The 6,554-nt window shown below is 36.5% G+C and overlaps 1 protein-coding gene across 3 annotated transcripts in view; it reads left to right on the forward strand.

Moving 5' to 3' along the window:
- LOC118738671 (MOXD1 homolog 2) overlaps positions 1-6,554 on the forward strand; it is a 1,114,343-nt gene that overhangs the window by 632,210 nt on the left and 475,579 nt on the right. The window lies entirely within an intron of this gene.

Genomic DNA, 6,554 nt, shown 5'->3' on the forward strand with positions numbered 1-6,554 from the left:
GCGAATGTGGAAAACAAAAACAAAACGAACGGTTTGCAAATTTTTTTTTAAAGTTTAAAGGCAAATTAAATCTTTTTTACCCTTTTTTCTCACAACTTCACCCGCGATATTTTTGTTTGACACCCGATTTTATAAATAATGTTTGAAAGTGCACTGAGGTGTGAAATCAAAACCACGTACCTTTGTAAATGGAAGTGCTGCTTTGTGACAAAATAAGTTGCTGGAACTGTAGCTGCTGTGGCAAATGTAGCTGCTTTTGTAACAAAATAAGTTGCTGGAACTGTTGCTGCTGTGTCAAATATAGCGATCAAGTGGCAGTGTATCCTGTGGCCGTTTTGCGGTGTATAAAATAAAGGTCGCTTCAACTGGCAGATTATCCTGTTGCAAATTTTTGATAATGTGGCGATCAAGCGGTTGAGAAGGACCAATATTTACGCGCCGGCGTCTTGGATTTTTAAAGCGCTCGTACGTAAAGAAAATAAGTGAAAAAAAACAACAGCGTATTAGTGTTTAATGGTTAACAATAATAAAAATGTTTAATAAAACAGAGTGAATTTAAATATAGATTTTGCTAATTGCTTGATGGAATTACCTTGCTGACGTGGTGTGGTGGCTGGCAGTCGCTCTGCTGGTCTTCTAGGAAGTGACGGAGAGCCAACAAACGAAAATGGTTTGAGCCCGCCGAACAGTAACCTTCGTTGAGTTTCCCCTCAACTCAGTTACCGTACGGCGGGGCATATTGTTAACGGCTGGAATGTTAGCCGTATCTTAGATGTGTGTGTGTGCACTCAGATACAAAATTATTTAGCGCGCATTAGGGTGGTGCAGCATATTTAGGTATGGGCCTAAACAGCGCCACTTAATAAACCATGGCACTTCGGAAGACCACGAGAGAATCGCTGCTAAATTTTGCCAAAAAACTAAGTCTATTGCTTTCACAAATTTTATTGGCGCCATTGACGGAACGCATATTCGGATAAAATGCCCCATAAACAAACATGATGAATATATAAATCACAAAAAATTGTATTCTATTCAGGCGCAAGCAGTTGTGGATAGTGAATATAGATTTACAGACGTGTTCATTGGTTATCCAGGCTCCGTTCATGATACAAGGGTATTTGTCAACAGTTCTTTGTACGCTAAGAAGGACTATCCGCCTCAAGGTTGGCTTTTATTTGGTGATAAAGGCTACCCGTATCAACTATATTCGGTGGCAGTAATCACACCATTTAAAGAGCCCTCAACGGCAAATCAGGCTAGATTTAACACTGCTCATAGTAAAGAACGTATAACTGTAGAATCTGCATTTGGAATTTAAAAAAAATCGGTGGAGACATATTTTTAATAGAGAGCTGGAGCTAAAAATTGAAAACTGTATAAAAACCGCATTTGCTGCCTTTACACTGCATAATATTTGCATACTCCAGGACGATTTTGAGCCATCTTGGGGAGAAGAAAATCACCTTTCGGATTTAGGACAGCCAGAATATGAAGGTCTATTAATATACTCTGCAGAGGGTACAAGAATGAGAGAAATAATTTTTTATGAATTTTTGCAAAACCAAGAACCAGATGTTTAATAAAAACCAGCTTCCAATAAATCACTTGCTATAACACAAAACATGTTGAAAGTTACAATTTCGAGAAAGTAGAGAATTTCGTTTACTTGGGAACCAGCGATAACACCGATAATAATGTCAGCATTGAAATCCAACGCAGAATCACTCTTGCCAACAAGTACTACTTTGGACTGAGTAGGTAATTCAGGAGTAAAGTCCTCTCCCGACGTACGAAAACCACGCTATATAAGTCACTCATCATGCCCGTGCTGGTATATGGAGCAGAAGCATGGACAATGACAACATCCGATGAGGCGGCTCTTGGAGTGTTTGAGAGAAAGATTTTGCAGAAGATTTACGGGCCTTTACGCGTTGGCGACGGCGAGTACCGCAGACGATGGAACATGAGCTGTATGAGCTTTACAACGACATGGACATAGTGCAGCGAATTAAAATACAGCGGCTCCGCTGGCTTGGCCATGTCGTTCGAATGGACACCGACGCTCCAGCTCTGAAAGTTTTCAACTCGGAACCCGCTGATGGTAGCAAAGGAAGAGGGAGGCCCCCACTGCGATGGAAAAATCAGGTGGATAAGGACTTGGCTTCACTTGGCGTTTCCAATTGGCGTCAGTTGGCACAGAGGAGAAACGACTGGCGTGCTTTGCTGAACTCGGCCAAAATCGCTTAGGCGGTTACAGCGCCAAAAAAGAAGAAGAAGATAACACAATAGGGCAATTCATGGAAACGCATAAATGCCTCGTAAACTTTCTTCATTTTGTATGGAAAATCGGTTTATTTACGACGTTTACGCGGTTACGAGGCATTTACGCGTTTCCATGAATACCCAAAATACAGCAATTCATCTAAACGGGTTTCCACACAAAATTAAGCAAGTCTACGAGGTTTACATGGTTACGAAGCATTTACGCGTTTCCATGAATTGTCCTATATTTACATACACTTTGACAAATTTTAATCAACTCGTTTTTATAAAATGCGTTTTTTCATATTTTAATAATATATATAATCGTTTGCACTTCCCTAACAATGTAAAATAAATATGCTAGTAACAGTAAAAGAACACGCTTCGATTTCAACAATTCACTTTAATTATGTATATTCATTTAGACAATTAACTTTTAAAAGCACTTGCACTTGCAGTGACCTTTTTACAATGTTCGCAATGGTTTCTCATTCAGACAATAGTTTTCGTTAATTTTATATAAATGTATACCTCGTTTGTACAAAAATTATAGAACATAATTTAATTGGCTACAGATCAGCATTCCAACATTTTTTTCTGGAAGTTCTAATCTAAAAGTATGCTATTTCAATGAAAGTTTCTTATTTTTTTAAATTTTTGCACAAACGAGTTATACATTTATAAAAGATTAACGAAAACTAATATTTTTATTGAGCTTTATACCACCATTGTTTATTAGGAAAAATTTAAAAAGCAACAAAGTCTAAGCGGTAGAAGTTATAGCACTATTTCGGAGATCACCACATCAGACTTCTTTTTTTCTAGACTTCAGCTATCAGCTTCAGACTTTTTTCTAGACTTCAGCTTCAGCTATAAACAATCGTGGTACAAAGCTCAATAAAAATATTAAAAATAAAATGTTAACAAGCCACAATAACATTGACAACGAAAACTATTTTCTGAAAGAGAACCCATTGCGAAAATTATAACAAGGTCACTTTATGATTTTGTGATTTACTGTGTATAAACTTATGATTATTTGTACTTATGCTAGGCACATTAAGGGTTTTTTTTAAGACTAAAAAGTATTCAAAATTCATGGGAACAAAAGCAAATTTGTGTTCATAAAAAATTATATAGATAACTAAAACGAATTCAAAATTCTTAGGAACAAAAAAATGTATATGAACAATAGGATATTTACCAAACTAATTTGTTCTTTAGCTCCGTACTCAGAATTTTTTGATTATGCTCTACAATTAACTATGAAAGCAAAACAAAAATCAATGCTACTTTCCTTTGGGAACTATCGGGGATTTTTGAATTTTTTTCAATGAGTTTTATTTCAAATAAATCAGTACTCTAAAAAAAGTTGTTAAGCAGTATTAAACTTTTCGTTCAAAAGTTATTCGCCTTCAAAAATGAGATTGTTTTGAAATAAAACTAATTATTGAAAAACTTATAAAAAGCCCCGATAATTCCCAAACGAAATTAATATTGAGTTTTGTTTTGATTTCGTAATTAATTGTAGAGCATAATAAAAAAAAATCTGGATATGGAACTAAAGAACAAATTAGCTTGGTAAATAACAGACACCCTAACGTTCATATCGATAAAAAAAAAACCGTTCTACTGAACAGTGGCACATGTCTATAACCCTTAATAAATCTTAATAAAGCAGTCATAAAGATTTAGCAAGGATTAGGCAAAGATTAGAGACATGTGCCACTGTTCAGTAGTAGGTTTTTTTTGTGAGTTGTGTCGTTATTGCAAAGAACCATCGATATGTGCAAACAAATTACTTAGAAAGTTATATAAAGATTAATCTGAGTCCGATTCGCTGGACAACAGCAAGCCCGAAGCATCAATGTGCGGGTAATCCGTTTGTACCATCTGACCGAATACGCAGAGAAGCGAAGATATTTTCTTGCCAATCCTTCTGTCACGCTTCAAGACGTGCTTCTCTAGGCGCTGATAGTCTGTTTTTGTTTTTGGAGTTCCGCCTGATATGTAAACAAGGACTTATAGTTTTTCATCAGGGCATTCCATTCGGTCTTACACGCAACCAGTGTTGCCGCCGCTCAAAGAACTTTCTAACCAAGATTAGATGAAAAAGTTACGAATGTAAGGAAAAATAACCAATTTTTTAATTAGATTAACAATTCGGGTCATCACAAATTCTTTTATATAGTACGTATAGACAAATTATAGAAACCAAAGAAAATCAATTTGTATTTGCATTTTTGAAAAGTAAATCCTTTTAAGGCTGAAAATAAGTGAAATACATTCTTGTATATGTATATATATATATATATAAATACATATTTTTGAAAATCAGGCTTCCCGTATTAGGTGCATATGTATGTTAATATCTTCGTAAACATTACCAGACTCTAAATTACGTTTTTAAATATGTACACAGGTACACAGTTTCCAACTTCTTTTTAAGAACCAATGAAATACCTAATCAGCGTGAATAACCACATTGTAAATATTTTATAATTAGGATTAAACAATTAAAAATTGGACTGTATTGAACTATATCGTCGCTCAGCGCGAAGTACCTCATATACGCCAAACGCAGTACCGCGTATACGATGTTAAATGCATTTTACAACAGCGCGAAAAACCGAATTTTTCAAAACTGTGGAATGGTATTTCCCTTGAACCTATTTGCTATAAGATTATTATTATTAATCTTAACTTAAATTAATACAATGATTCCAAATATTCTCACTTGGTTTCACTGCTGGGGCTGCCACTACAGCTGCTACTCTCCTCAACCCCGACAGGTGTAGTTGGCCTATGTCTTATAACGAACCTAATTTAAAAGTTGTTTGGAAATACATTTTATGCAAAATAAAACAAAAATTGTGTACTTTTTGCTCAGTAAACTGTTTCCAAAAGCAGCACTTACAGTAAAAAACGGCACTGTGCCGGACGGTCTGAGCAACTCTATTTGGGACTGGGGTAACGATATTGGGCGCGTTCATAAGTCGTAGCTGTTGGGTAACCGTTGGCTGTTTGTCTTAGAAACGCACAGTTGAGTAGTTCCGCTCAGCTCAACAGTTGGCAACTTTCCGCCATTTTTTCCAGCGCACAATTTTTACGCTACCTGAACTCAACGTGTTGGGCTTAGCCCAAACAGCTGATCGAAAAGACTTACGCCGTACCTAAAATATCTTAAATAATACTACGTTTACTAAATATATGTTTAATAAGATGTTTACTTTATTTTAATGCATCATAAAATTTAACGCTATATTTCAAGACGATGACAGCTCAGCGTTGGAGTGGAAAAAACTATCGACACAACTATCATCACTATATTTATTGCAGCGTTCGTTTTTTGGTTGTGGAAATCTTCAAAATATACATAAAATGGAAAATTCGTGGGCTGCAGAGTATCGCATTGGAGACCATGTATATAGCATATACGAGGAAAGCCAAATTCTTTTTCTTTTTGGTGAACGGCCGAAGGGCGCCAACGCAGTAAGAGTACAACTCCACAACAAGTTTTTCAGTCGTTCCACGCTTTTCTGTCTTTAAGCTATTCAATTCAGCTTTGTTGAAAGCCGGAAAAGCGAGGAATACCTGAAAAGCTTGTGGAGTTGTACTCTAAGGAGTTCGGGTGAGGTCTAGCTATTTGTATAACGAGTTTGGGTTGCTGTGCCCAAACGCGTTACCCGAATCGAAAAACTTGTCCACGCATTCTGGACAAGAGTCTACACTCTTTTTCTTCAGCAACACAGAAAGGAGAATTCTATTCATTGAGGGTTATAACTTCTTTTGTTGGAAAACTTTGTTTTTCCTTTTCAAAAAATTCAAATTTCCCCTATTTTAAAACAGCTCCCAAGAGTCTGGAGGGATGAGGGGGTGACTTTTCATAAAGCGCGGTACATCGTCTTTCTTTATGGTGGGGTTTGGGGGTCACGCCTTCTCCAACCCTCCCCTCCCCCCTACCCCAAGCCATTGTACAAATAACCCAACATTTTCCAGCTATACTTAAAACCTTGAGTAAACTGCATTACTAATTAACTTTCTTTCAGATGAAACTTTTCTAAAAAGTTATGTGGCTGAATCCACGGGAAACCCAGAGTTGGTTGCAGGTAATAAAAAAGTGTCCTTTAATAGGTCGATGGCGAAACGCAAACAAACTTCAGAAATTACTGTAATATATGACCAGTGGCAACTTAGAGCTGACAACTGAGTTCCTATTTTGGCATCTGCATTTTTGTCGTTGCAGGGAAAATTTCGATAGGGTAAAAGTTATTGACCTTATTCATAAA

The sequence above is a fragment of the Rhagoletis pomonella genome, unplaced genomic scaffold (genome assembly GCF_013731165.1).
Source record: "Rhagoletis pomonella isolate Grant_MI unplaced genomic scaffold, Rhpom_1.0 Rhpom_scaffold_00005, whole genome shotgun sequence".
Lineage (NCBI taxonomy): Eukaryota > Metazoa > Arthropoda > Insecta > Diptera > Tephritidae > Rhagoletis > Rhagoletis pomonella.